General features: G+C 41.2%; 1 protein-coding gene and 1 long non-coding RNA gene across 4 annotated transcripts in view; one reads left to right on the forward strand and one right to left on the reverse strand.

The window, feature by feature from the left end:
* Positions 1-14,797, reverse strand: part of LOC100451818 (uncharacterized) — a 64,796-nt gene that overhangs the window by 524 nt on the left and 49,475 nt on the right. Inside the window, exon 3 of one of the 3 annotated variants that reach the window (XR_008524673.2) lies at positions 7,815-8,059. The exons of the other annotated variants lie outside the window; for them this stretch is intronic. The gene's annotated coding sequence lies outside the window, so the exon portion shown is untranslated. The remainder of the gene's footprint in view (positions 1-7,814; positions 8,060-14,797) is intronic. 3 annotated transcript variants of the gene reach the window in all.
* Positions 13-3,111, forward strand: LOC103890480 (uncharacterized). The gene is made up of 2 exons (XR_654807.1): positions 13-98; positions 2,612-3,111. It is a non-coding gene; the product is annotated as an uncharacterized LOC103890480 (long non-coding RNA).

Raw genomic sequence — 14,797 nt, forward strand, 5'->3', positions numbered from 1 at the left:
ATTTAGGCACCTCAAACATGCCTCTGTGACCTGAGGCTCTTCCTGCTGCCTGGAACGTTCCTCTTGGGCTGAAGTGGGACCAACTTCTTATTCTTCAGGTACGAGCTAAAACATATCTCAGCGTGGAGGCCATCCCTATTTAAAGATCTCCCTGTGATAGTCTAACACAGCCCTGTTTTTCCTTGAGAGTACTGCATTTTCCTGATTCTGATATACACTTTTTTTTCATATTTTAACATCTCTGAAGTTGGGATGAATCTTATAATCAATACTATGTCATAGTTTAATTGGCCACAGTTTTTCTAAGTGATTTTTTTAAATGGTGTATTTTATAACCTGTGTCATTTCTATTCAAGAAAATAGAGTTTTCATCATATTCAGTGAGTGTTGTTTGTATGTTTAGTGTTTGTTTGTCTACTCTATAAAACTGTAGGCTTCTTTAAAGCAAGCACTAGCATGTAGTACAATGCCTGGTGCATCATATGTATTCACTAATGATTAATCAAATGACTGAATTCATTAACTTTATTTATTTATTTTAATTTTTTTTGAGACAGGGTCCTACTATGTTGCCCAGGCTGGTCTTGAACTCCTAGGCTCAAGTGATCCTCCCACCTCAGCCTCGCAAAGTGGTGGGATTATAGGCATGAGCCACGGAGCTCGGCCTGAATTCATTAACCTTAGGCTTATACAGCTCTCAGCTGAAAAACACTGTACACAATACTGTGTATAATCAGGTAACTTAAGATTTTTGGACAAAATTAAATATATAGTCTCTCTGTCAGATTCACATGTACCCAATATCTTATCTCAAAGTACTGGTGTTTTTGTTTTCTGGATTTTTTTTTTTTTTTTTAAATCTCACTCTGTTGCCCAAGCTGGAGTGCAGTGGTGCAATCTTGGCTCACTGCAACCTCTGCCCTCTGGGTTCAAGCGATTCTCCTACCTCAGCCTCCCGAGTAGCTGGGACCACAAGTGCACATCACCACGTCCAGCTAATTTTTTTGTATTTTTAGTAGAGATGAGGGTTTCACAATGTTGGCCAGACTGGTCTCGAACTCCTGACCTCAAGTGATCTGCCCGCCTCAGCCTCCCAAAGTGCTGCGATTACAGGCATGAGCCACCACACCCAGCCTCAAAGTACTGGGTTTAAGCAGAAATTTCCACACAACTAGATACCTTAAAACAAAGAACACTTATATCTGTCTAAGCAGAACAAATTTTTTGTATTAGACATTTCTCAGAAAACTACTTTTAAAGGGGAGATATTAATAGAAAGTATTTATGAAGCATCTCTCAGTGTAATGCCCCATGCTTTGACAAGTACGCTATTTTTGAACTTGGAAAAAAACTAATTGTCATACATTATGACCAGTTTCTCCTGCTTAATACTATAGTTAAGTCTAATCCTATGTTTATAACCTCTTAATCTACTTCCATGGAGGAAATAGATTTCGCCTTATCTATTCACTTGGTACTAACTCAAATAAGTAGAAAAACCAGGGGATTTAATCTTGGCTAAAATAATTTAGCAATTAGCAAATATTTCAAGAAACGCCAGTTAGAAACACAGAAAACATAAATGGATTTCAATGCATGGTTGATCTTTTTGAAAATTTTCCTCTGAATGAATGTCCTTCTTTAACACTGATGCAAGGCTCTGGATAAATCTTATTATTATTGAAGTCCCCAATAGTGAGAATTTAAATACAAATTTATGCAAAATGAGAAAAATGGGTCACTTCTGCCACTGCCTTATTCTTGGAATTTTTTTTTTAGCAAAATAGAGCTGAGAAAAAAATCATCTCAATTTCACAATACACCATATCTCCCTTGTAACATTCAGATAATGATTCTGAAGCTATTTGGTATGATGGATGAAGAAATGCATTCTGAGCTTGGGCAAATCACACTACTCAGGACCTCTGTTGCTGCTTTTGCAAGTCTTACTTGTCAAGGGCCCCTCCCATCTCCTCAAAGAAAGCTTCCAGACATCCCTGGTCAGAATCGGAGTCTCCTTCCTCTTCTGGGCCCGCTTAACATGTAGTTTCTACTTCTTGTGTAACAATTATGCAGTGAACCCTGTAGTGCAAATGAGTGTGTGTGCATTTGTCTACCTCAGAAGGCTGTGAACTCCTGGAGTGTCAGGACTGTTTTCATTCATCCTCGGGTCTTGCACATGGAAGATGACTCATATTTTGCCATATCAAATTGAATTGCTTTAAAAGATTAGCTTTGGCTTATTCAGTTTATGCTCCCTAAGGTTTCGTTTTTATGTGCTAGTATTGCAGATTAGAAAAAAAAAAAAAAAAAAAAAACCCAGCTCATCTCAAACCCTTGTGGGTCTTTTTGTGTGACATAGAATGAGAGCTGAGCTGAGCCCAACCTCGGTTAAGAGAGTGCCTCCAGCAGTTTAGACCAAGTTCATGTCCTGAGATAAGACTGGCAGGGGCTTCCCTGGGCCCTGGGAAGAGAGGGGTTCCTGCGAGATGAGAAAAGTATTCCCTTAGGTTCTCAGAGAAAATGGCAATGCTCTATGTGGACTATGCAGCCATTAGAGACCCAGGCATATTTATGCAATCTAATCCTGGGTCAAATACTCATTTTCCAGGTGATGATGGACAAGTCCCTTAAGCCTTCTGATCAGCAGCTTCTTGAACTCTAAAATGGGAAATCTAATATTAATGATATCCTACAACATGGACTGTTGTGAAAACTAATAAAGACAAAGCCTTCTCAAGCACTATGAAGCATTCAGTGCTAAGTACAATGAAAATAATGTGGCCAGAGGCCTCGGGCCTGTGCCAGATGGAACCAACTTTGGCCACTCTTTCCCATACTGCTGCTCCCAGCTGACAGAGGTTTGGCTGAAGATTCTGCCAGGACCCATGCATCAGTATTCCCACAAGGAGCTGCAGGGCACACACAAGTGTGTGCTGAGAAAGCCCGCAAGAAAGATGGAACCCACAGCGGGGCATTGCTAATGCTGTCTCAGAAAACAAGCCCAGGGATTTTCCCAGCTCTATACATTGCTTTGCGTTTATCAGTGCTTTGACCAGCAGCTATTCATTTGTGATATGAAACTCTTAAAATAAAATCTTTTTTATTTTAGCAAGTTTTGTTGAGCGAACCTGGCTGCAGGCAGGATTTCAGTCTTTTATCTGCATAAAGCCTAAGCTGTTGGCATGTTGAAATATTTCCTTAGAAAAACCAAGGTGTTTGATGTTGCTTAGCCACACCAATTGACTGGACTTCTCACTTCCTAACCAGTTGCCTTGGTGTTGCTTAGATGAAGCCCAGATTAATTTTTTTCTCGGTCACTTCTTATAAAATCTGAAATCTGAAAGTTCAGCCCTAACCACCTCACAAAATGGTCAGTCTTGTTCTTGACCTCATTAACAAAGGACTGTCCTTCCAACTCACACCAACCTGGGGGAGGAAATAAGCCAGACAGCCCGAATGACGACAGAGTGGGATGAAATAACCCCTCCCTGGGACAATGCCTTTTCCTGTTTCTGGAGGCTCCTCCTATTCCCACACTGGTTTCTGCATCCGCTACTTGGCCAGGATCCTCTTTCACATCAAAGTGTCCCTCCTTGGGCTTCAGAAGTAGGGGCATAACCTTAGTTTCTACAGGAAGGCATTTTCATCCCAAAGGAAAGGGAAAAACCATGTGTTTGGTTGCTATACAATTACAAGCCACTTTCCTTGTTTTTCATTTTATAGTCATGCACATGAAAAGTATAGGCAGGCTTTTAGCTACGATGGGCCAAACATTTGGTTCCTAGACTTCTATAGTTTGAGGTAGAAACAAAATAATTAAACTGCAGCCATTAGTCTTCATTAATAATATTAAATGCCTGAGTCAGGAAAAGTTTTAGGAGAGGATACGATTTTATTTTTTACTTCAAAAACACATGAAAGGGCATAATCTGGACAGATATTTAAGGAAGAGAGGTTGAAGAATGCCATGCATTCCATCTCAGACTAGGCTATGGGGACTCTACTTGGGAGGTCTGGTTTTAAATCCAGTTTTGAATGGCAGAATGCAATCGGTGATGGTAGGGCACCACAGCTTTCCCAAGCTGTCACTTTGTGTCATTATCAAAAGCACTTATTTGGTACCTAATATGTCTATGCATGGCAGATGTTTAAACAGGAATGTCCCTGCCTTTCTGGGGCCTCTGATATAAAATGGTGCAGATACTCTTGGAAATGGGGTAAATAGCAGAACCTTGAGTGGAAGAGAGCATGTCCACTAGTATTTTTTTAGTGTGTAATTAGGGTGGAAGAGACTAGAAAGTTTTAACTGGTGGAGAATACAATTCATCATCATTGGAAGGGGACCCTGTAGAATAGTATCACATTTGGGGGGTGGGAGCTGTTGATCAAAATATAGCACAATTTTCAGCAAGGCGTGGTGGCTCATGCCTGGAATCCCAGCATTTTGGGAGGCTGAGGCAGGCAGATCACTTGAGGTCAGGAGTTTGAGACCAGCCTGGCCAACATGGTGAAACCCTGTTTCTTTTTTCATTTTATTTTATTTATTTATTTTTTTGGAGACAGAGTCTTGCTCTGTTGCCCAGGCTGGAGTGCAGTGGCATGATCTCGGCTCACCGTGACCTCTGCCTCCTGAGTTCAAGTGATCCTCCTGCCTCAGCCTCCCCAGTAGCTGGGATTACAGGTGTGTGCCACCACAACAGGCTAATTTTTGCATTTTTGGTAGAGGCAAAGTTTTCCCATGTTGTCCAGGCTGGTCTTGAACTCCTGAGCTCAGCCAATCTGCCCACCTTGGCCCCCCAAAGTGCTAGGATTAAAGGCGTGAGCCACCTTGCCCGGCCTGAAATCCCGTTTCTACTAAAAATACAAAAGTTAGGTGGGCATGGTGGTGCATGCCTGTAATCCCAGCTACTGGGGAGGCTGAGGCAGGAGAATTGCTTGAACCTGGGAAGCAGAGGTTGCAGTGAGCCAAGATCATGCCACTGCATTCCACCTTGGCCCTCAGAGTAAGACTCTCTCTCAAAAAAAAAAAAAAAAAAAGCATAAGTTTCAAAAACTGAAGAAATACTGTTCTAAAAGTATTCATTCATCATTTGCTCATTCAGAATTTACCGACTGCTTCCTGGATGCCCCAATGTGTAGCTGGCACTATAAAAGGTATAAAACAAGTAGACTCATCCAGACATTGACAAACTCATGTACACTCAGGAGCCCATAATGGCACAACATTGAAGCAATGAGGTAGGAGTGAATTATCCCAATCCACACCAACAGAATTGTTATATGAATCTCAATCACTGTGGGATAGATGAGGATATAGACTTAGAAACAGAAAAGCACAATATCTAACTGACCCTAAGTAACCTCAAAGCAAGCATCCTTAGAGTTCTTTTATCCTTCATATGCTCTCACTGAGGTAGAAAAATTAAGCTTTGTGGACACAGAAAGGGGAACATCACACACCGGGGCCTGTTGTGCGGTGGGGAGAGGCAGGAGGGATAGCATTAGGAGATATACCTAATGTAAATGATGAGTTAATGGGTGCAGCACACCAACATGGCACATGTATACATATGTAACAAACCTGCACGTTGTGCACATGTACCCTAGAACTTAAAGTATAATAAAAATAATAATAATTAAAAAAGAAAAATTAAGCTTTGTGTGGCTGAATTATAAATTTCCCTTAGCAATTAAGAAAATGGCCAGACGCGGTGGCTCACGCCTGTAATCCCTGCACTTTGGGAGGCCAAGGTGGGTGGATCACGAGGTCAGGAGTTCCAGACCAGCCTGGCCAAGATGGTGAAACCCTGTCTCTACTGAAAATACAAAAATTAGCTGGGCGTGGTGGTGGGCGCCTGCAATCCCAGCTACTCGGGAGGCTGAGGCAGGAGAATCGCTTGAACTCAGGAGGCGGAGGTTGCAGTGAGCCAAGATCACACCACTGCACTCCAGCCTGGGCGACAGAGCAAAACTCTGTTTCAAAAAAAAAAAAAAAAAAACACAATTAAGAAAATGTTTCTTTACCAGAAGTGAATACTGTAAGTTTTACTCTTGGATTAGGGAAAAGGAACATTGAAAGTGAATCAGATCTTCCATTAGGGCCATGTAATCATACTATTATTACAATGAAAAATAAAGAGGAAGAGAAAAGAGAGGAAAAAGAGAGCAAGATAGAAAAGATTGGATTCCAGTCTGCTAAAGCTGTCTTGTCTCTGACTGAGAAACCTGTTTGGTAACCTGAATGACACCGATTCCTACAGACAAGCGAGAGGAAATGAAACAGCATTGGTGAAGCATTCCTTTTTGATGTTTGTTTGTTTGTTTGTTTTGAGATGAAGTGTCACTCTGTAGCCCAGGCTGGAGTGCAATGGCATGATCTTAGCTCACTGAAACCTCCGCCTCCCGGGTTCAAGTGATTCTCCTGCCTCAGCCTCCCAAGTAATTGGAATTACAGGTGTGTGCCATCTCGCCTGGCTGTTTTTTTTTTTTTTTTTTGTATTTTTAGTAGAGATAGGGTTTCACCATGTTGGCCAGGCTGGTCTCAAACTCCTGACCTCAAGTGATCCACCCACCTCAGCCTCCCAAAGTGCTGGGATTATAGGCATAAGCCACCGCACCCAGTGGTGAAGCATTTCTTATACCCTATGTGCTTTAATACCATTATCTTATTTGATCCTGACAATAGCTTGCCAGGAAGGTGTTAACAACTCTCATTTTATAGATGAGGAAACTGAAGTTGAATGAGTTTAAGTAACTTGCCTAAACTCATACAGCTAGTAAGTAGCAGAGCCGGGAGTTAAATCCAGGGCTGTCTGATGTCAGAGCTCATGAATTTTCTCCTACTTACACTCCTTTCATTTGATGCTCAAAGCTCCAGAGAAAAATGTATGTATATAAGGCCCTGGTTGAGTGCAGGACAAATATTCCCTCTAAAATCTCTACCTATTCAACCTCCCCAGGAATACATCAGACTACTCTTCAAATATAGTCTTCCCATGCCCCTGACCCACCTAAATTGTTCACTCTTTCTTTAATATTATTATAATGGAACTCATGGTTTATATTTGAAATGAATTGTATATTGTTATTTGAAGTGCATATGAGAGGCAATGCTATGTAAAGCCTAACAAGTGATTATTAAAACTTTATATACCTGTATACTTACGTGTATATAAAATATGGCAAAATAAAACAATATTTAAAGAGATGTGCATTTATTTTGTCATTCTGATGCAAAACTATACTGTATTCTGACTATTTATAAAGTTATTTCCTTACATGTTTTCTATTTTTCTTCCATCCTGTCATTCTTATTCCCCCGGTAATCTCTATATATCTAAGGAAGAGGAAGCAAGAAGTTGTTTCACCTGTGTTTACTAATTATAGTGTTAGTGCTTTGTATATAATATTTGTACTTTGTTAGAATGCTGATTATCTCTCAAGCAGCTAACCCTACTTAGACGTGACAACAATTTAAATTCAAATATCTTCACGGCAGGCAATTTTATTAATGTTTTACATGGCACACCAGAGAAGTGAGCTGATTTGGGTGTGTTTGGTTTGGGCTTTATTTTTTCTTTCCATTTTTGGAAGAAGATTGTGCTTTAGAAAAGTATGTTCAGTTGGCCTATACCATTGGAAAACTGTATTGAATTGTTCAACCCATATGCCACAAGCCTGAACCTAGGAGACACCAGCTCCAAGAAAAAGCAGTGTGTTCTATCTCTGTGACTGATTTCATTTTTGGATTCTCTTTTGAGTCTGCCAATAAGTTCCAGATGGGATGTGTTGGTTTTTGAGATGCAAGTTACCTGTTCACTGGGAGCAGAGGAAGACCACTTGTTTGGGGCTCCCACAATTGACAGATGGCAGTGACTTTGGTCACTGATGATGTTCTCTGGATTCAACTCAGCTTAGAAGAGAAACCATAATACCTTGTAAGAATTTCCTTTGCTCCACCCAGTCATTCTAGTAAAGAAAAGAAGACTTGAAAAGCTAAGACTTCAATGCCACACGTGCCACATTAACATCTAGATGAGGGCTGGCGGGAATCTCCCTGGAAACCGAAAAAGAAAAGAAAAAACCGTCTAGGTCATGGGTGTCCAATCTTTTAGCTTCCCTAGGCCACACTGGAAGAAGAAGATTGTCTTGGGCCACACATAAAATACACTAATACTAATGATAGCTGGTGAGCTTAAAAACAAAACAAACAAACAAACAAAAAAAACTCTTGATGTTTTAAGAAAGTTTGCAAATTTCTGTTGGATGGCATTCGAAGCCATCCTGGGCCACATGTGGGCCATGGGCTATGGGTTGGACAGGCTTGCTTGAGGTAATTGTGCTCCCTAACTAGGCAGGACAGCAAGCCTCCCTCCACAAGGAGACCACAGTTGAATGGGGGTGGGGTGAGGTGGAGCTCTTGGTTTGTGAGAATAGTCAGCAATGGAATGGCTGTTGGTTATACAAATTAAAATTGAATTGCATTCATCTAAAAAATTAGTAAATACAAGATGCCTATTATATACACAAATGTATTGCAGAAAGACTATAAATGCATGATAAAATGTTAACATACAAAACTTTTTTAATGGAAAAAATGTTTGGAAAAGGGTTTCTGAATTCTGGGTTTAGCTTCTCGGGAAAAAATAATTTGTGCTATCCTAAAGTATCGTATCTGGCTGGATGCAGTGGCTCATGCCTGTAATCCCAATACTTTGGGAGGCTGAGGCAGGCAGATCACCTGAGGTCAGGAGTTAGAGACCAGCCTGGCCAACATGGTGAAACCCCATCTCTACTAAAAATACAAAAATTAGCCAAGCGTGGTGGTGGGCGCCTGTAATCCTAGCTACTCGGGAGGCTGAGGCACTAGAATCACTTGAATCTGGGAAGCAGAGGTTGCAGTGAGCCGAGATTATAACACTGCACTCCAGACTGGGCAACAGAGTGAGACTTCATCTCAAAAAAATATATATATCATGTCTGATCAGTGTACCATGGCCAATGTGAAGGCCAGCTCAGAGCAGCCAGAGTGCAATACAACATTTAAAATTTGTCTTGAAGTTCTTCAATAAAAAAGGAACATAAGGACACCTTTATGTCCTTCAGTGCTCTTTTTCAGAATTCCTTGTCTTCTGTTTGGAAAATAACTTTCATGCTAATATAGTGGAATTAACCAATTCCATAGGCTTTGGAGTCTTAAAGACCCAGATTCAAATACAGTTTTGACCTTTGGTAAATGACTTAACATCTCTAAGCCACAGTTTCCTCACAGGTGGAATAGGGTACTTATTTTACAGACTTGTGAGAATTAAGTGAGATTATACATAAATAGCATTTAACACAATTGCTGTCAGATGGTAAGCACTCAGTAATTGTCAGATAGGAATATAATCACAGCTACCCCCTTTTATATTTGTACTGCTTCCACCGTTTTGTACTGAGTCGACCGTTCGTATTACTAACATTCTAGCTGCTGATGTGTGGGTTTCCTGGGCAACACAGCAGATCACTTAGGAACATGAATTCAAAAGTCCCACTGCCTGGGCTCAATTCCTGTCTCCCCTATTTATTGGCCCTTTGACCTAGGGTAATTGATTATACTTCACCTCTCTGATTCAGTCTGTTCTTTAAAATAGGAGTGATAATGCCTAGTTCCTAAAGTTACTGTGAGCACTAAATGAGTTAATTCATTAAAGTACTTAAAACAATACCCAGCTGTAGGAAACTCGCAGTAACTATTAGACATTTTTTTTTCCCCGAGACGGAGTCTCTCTCTGTTGCCCAGGCTGGAGTGCATTGGCAGGATCTCGGCTCACTGCAACCTCCGCCTCCCAGGTTCAAGCAATTCTCCTACCTCAGCCTCCCAAGTAGCTGGGATTACAGATATGCGCCACCATGCCCAGCTAATTTTTGTATTTTTAGAAGAGACAGGGTTTCACCATGTTGGCCAGGTTGGTCTTGAACTCCCGACCTCGTGATCCACGGGCCTCAGCCTCCCAAAATGCTGAGATTACAGACGTGAGCCACTGCGCCCAGCCTATTAACTACTATTAATATCATTTTTATGCCTCTCAATGCAATGGAGTCCTAATGTCATTGAGTTAAGATGCTGGCTGTAATGTCAATAAAGCCTGCTTTCATCCTCACTGTATCCACAAGCACCAAGCACATTATCTGACACTGAGAGGGGCCTCGATGAATACTGAGTTTCACTATCTTCTGTAGACCATAAAGTGGCTTGCTAACAGCTCAGTCTGTGCTATCTCCCTTCAAGTCCATCTGAACTGGCAACCCAGGTCTGTCCCAATCCTCTCCCCTCTGCCTCTCCCATCTGATCTCCCACTGCTTTCCTGTACATACTCCATCTCCAGCAAACACTGCTGATTTCCTCTCCCCAGCCATGGACTGCAGGGAAGGTGGGCCTTGGTGCAGCCGCAGAGGGAGAATCTTTATCCGTTCGGGTCAGTCATGGTGTTCTCATTCCTCTTGCCATTGACTAGTGGAAGCACGGACACATGATAGAATTTTGGCCAATTAGATGTGAGAGCAAGCCTTAGGAAGAGGAGGGAAGTATCTGAGAAAAACCTTTCCTCAGATATGGCATAAAGATAGGTAGAAAGAAATGGTCTCTCTCCTCCCACTGGATATTGCAGCATTTCCACATGAGACATGGAGTTACTGCAGCCATCTGGCATGCATGAGGGGAGCTAAGCCAAAGCACTGAGAATGACTGAGGATGCACTGATCTGCAGAATTCATCAACGCTGTACACCCTAGTTAGAGAATTCATGCTATATGAGAGAATACAAATATATCTATACATATTTGATTTGGGCTTTTCGGTTATTTGCAACCCTAAGCAGCCTAACAGATATGCAAGAAACCTTGGCTGGGTGCAGTGGCTCACACCTGTAATCCCAGCACTTTGGGAGGCTGAAGCAGGAAGATTTCTTGAGCCCGGGAGTTCAGAACCAGCCTGGGTAACATAGGGAGAGTCTTTTTCCACTAAAAATTTAAAAACTAACCAGGCATGGTGGTACATGCCTGTGGTCCCAGCTACTCAGGAGGCTGAGGTGGGAGGATTGCTTGAGCCTGGGAGGTTGGGGCTGCAGTGAGTTAGGATCATACCACTGCACTCCAGCCTAAGTGGCATAGTGAAAACCTGTCTCAAAAAAGAAAGAAATCCCCCCCACCCCGCGCAAAGGCCAATATATAATACTTATCCCAATAAAGTATGCATATCACAAATACATAGCTCACAACAATCTAAATATACTCATATAACGCGGCACTGAAATAAAAATTAAACGTCATTAATATCTGAATAAAAAAGTTAAAACTAAAACCTTTTTTTACCTAACAAATTGGCAAAGATGAAAGACTAATCTTTCTCTTGACTTGGATGTAGAAAAGTGTATTCCTATATGCTTTTGGTAAGAGTATAATTTGGCAAAATGTATAAAAATATTAAACACAACAAATAAAAAAAACTTTTAAACACGCTTATCTTTTGATCTGAAAATTTCTCTTCTAGGAATTTATCTTAAGGAAATAATCAAATGTGCAAAGAGGCATGAGAATCTTTATTGCTGGTGTTTCACAGCAAATATTTGAAAATAATCCAAGTTACCATCCATAGAGGATTAAATAAATTTTTATATATCTTTAAAAAGATGAGATTTTCAGGAATTGACATGGAAAGCGGACCATGATACACTCTTCCATAAAATCAGCATGTTGCAAAATAATAAGTGTAGTATGAACCCACCTGTAGTACAGAAGGATATACATTAACTGTTAACAGAGGTCATTTATGGGGGATAAAAGCATGGACAGTATTTACTTTGTACACCATTGTAGTATGCTACTTTTTGGATAAATAGGCACATGTTACCATTTCCATCACAAGTCACATTGAAAGAGCTGAGAACAAATACTCTGCAGATCTCTGGATAGATCCCCTATCCAACATACCAGTATCTTCTCCGCCCCAACTTCCCTGCCTGCCTTGCATGGGTCAGTGGCTCTCACCAGGTTGCCCATGAGCCTCTAGTAAGATACAGACATGGTTTAGTTAAGACATTGGGTTTCCGTAGTAATCACAAAGAATTCACTGTAAAGATTAGAATCAATTATATGAATGGGAACTTTTATGTTTTATAACTTACTGTAAGAGGAATTATTTTTAAATTTCTATAAGGATTCCAACTATATGACATTCTGGAAAAGGCAAAACTATGAAGACAGTAAAAATAACAGTGGTTTCCAGTGGGTAGAGGGAGAGAGATGAATAGGAGGAGCATGGAGAATTTTTAAGACAATAAAACTATTCTGTGTGATACTACAATGATGGATGCATGTCGTTATACATTTCAAAACCCGTAGAATGTACAACACCAAGAGTGAAAGTTAATGGAAATTATGAACTTTGGGTGATACCGATATGCCAATGTAGGTTCATTGATGGTAACAAATGTTCTTCTACAGTGCAGGATGTTGGGGGAAGCTATGCATGTGTGGGGGCAGAGGGCATGTAAGAACTTTCCATTCTGTTTTGCTGTGAACCTAAAACTGCTCTAAAAACTAGGGTCTATGGCCGGGTGTAGTGGCTCACGCCTGTAATCTCAGTACTTTGGGAGGCCGAGGTGGGCACAAGGTCAGGAGTTCGAGACCAGCCGGGCCAACACGGTGAAACCCTGTCTCTACTAAAAATACAAAAAATTAGCCGGGCATGGTGGTGCAGGAGAGGCTGCTACTTGGGATGCTGAGGCAGGAGAATCGCTTGAACCCAGGAGGCACAGGTTGCAGTGAGCCGAGATCATGCCACTGCACTATAGCCTGGGCAACAGACGAAGACTCTGTCTCAAAAAAAAAATAGGGTCTATTTTTTTTAAAATCCTATAAGCATAGAAATGTTCTTAGGACATGGGGTCTTTTATCTCTCTCATGTGAGAAAGATTGATTAGTATGAGCTAAAACTGGACAGGTTCAAACTACTGGCTTATAGCATGTTTGTGAATGCCTGATGACCTTAGCAGCCTATACAACACCTCATCCTCTCATACCTAAAACATTGTTCTTCCCAAAGATGTTTCCTACTTAGAGTTAAGTTTTTACCCAAAGCATCGAAGGAATAGACAAAATCAAATAGAAACAGTTTCAATCACTTGCAGTGCTTAAAATATTTATAATCCTTGCTATAGCCAAAGGCAGCCAGGCTAATTATTTACCAAGCAAGTGGAAATGATGTCCCAGGGGAGATGGCAGACCTGATACATCAATTGGGAGAAAGGCTGGTAGTTAGTAGGAGTTCAGGGAGTCTCAGAAGCATCTTGGAGTGGCTCTGTTTTAGCCTCACATAAGAACTGGACCATCATGCTACAAATGACACATTTGCTACTCAAAAGATCAAAGGGTACTGGGAGGGCTCCTGTAGCTGGTCCTCAAGTTGATTTTCTGAGCATCTCTAATGAGCTGCAGTGAGAGAAATCTATGCTGTCTGGGGCTAGAAGGTCCCAAAATAGAAAGACTCTCTAAATTCCTGTAGAGAAATTTAATGGAGGTGAGAGATTATTGGGGCTCCACAAGGGCTTCGAATTTCTCAACTGAAAAGCTTTTTATTGGAAATGACAGTGATTTTATGAGTTTTGCTAATTAGAAGACCAATTAAGCCTTACTTTAAATTTTTTCGAACAATACAGTAACATCTGGACTTCAAATTGGAACTCCCTCTCACTTCTCAAACATGACAGTTAATGGTTTAATTATATTCCAGAATTTTTCTATGTATATACATATGTACATGCTGGTATAGGCTATGTATTTAAATATCACGTTACAATGCTGTTGCTCATTCCTAGCTCTGCTTGAAATGTCCACTGAATGACAGAAGTTTAGAGATTTGATGCAAAGACCAACAGCCAGAACTCGGGTTGCCCAATGAGCTACTGTCGAGGGTTTATGTTCCTGATTTCCACCTCACATCAGTAATGACAACACTTCCTGAACACCACCAGCTGTATTTTCCAAGTTTGAAAACTCTAACCTATGTGCACTTTGCAAGTCAGAAACCTAGAGGTCATCCACCCCCTCCCTCACCACCGTGTTTGATCCACAATGAAGTTCAGCCAATTTTATCTCCCTCTTTATTCATGTCTCTTCATTTTCATGATCACCATCGTGGTCCAAGCCACCACATTCTCCCACTCTCCCATCTGAACTGTGGCAGTAGCCTCCTCATGATCATGCCCTCTGCTAATCCATTCTCCACAAAATAGCTAGAGAAATCTTTTTTAAAAAATAAATCTATCCATATCACCACTTATCAAGAACTTTGCCTGGCACAGACAACAAAATCCAAACTCCATGCCACTGCCTTAAGTCCCTGTATGATATGACTCTGCCCCCCATCCAGCCTCAGCCACTCACTCTCATTTCCCAGGCTCTAGTCACTCTGGCTTTCTACTCCTGGAGTGCCCATGTTCCCTCCTGGCTCAGATGTGTGAACCCTGTTGTTCTCTGCGGCTCGAATATTTTTTCCTCCACCCTCCCTACTTTGCCTAGTTAGCACCTATTCAGTTTTCAGATTTCAACTCAAACACCACTTTGTCAAGATAATTTTTGATGGTATGCCTGTGTGACTGTTTCGTTAATGTCTCTGTTGCCCGCTATACTGTAGGCTGCATGCTGGTGGTTCTGTTTTAGTACCTGGTTTCCCCAGAAACTAACAATGTGCCTGCCATATGGCAGGAATTGGAATGTGAATTGCTAACAATTAAAGGACTAGTGCACGTAA

This window comes from Pongo abelii, chromosome 3, assembly GCF_028885655.2.
Source record: "Pongo abelii isolate AG06213 chromosome 3, NHGRI_mPonAbe1-v2.0_pri, whole genome shotgun sequence".
Lineage (NCBI taxonomy): Eukaryota > Metazoa > Chordata > Mammalia > Primates > Hominidae > Pongo > Pongo abelii.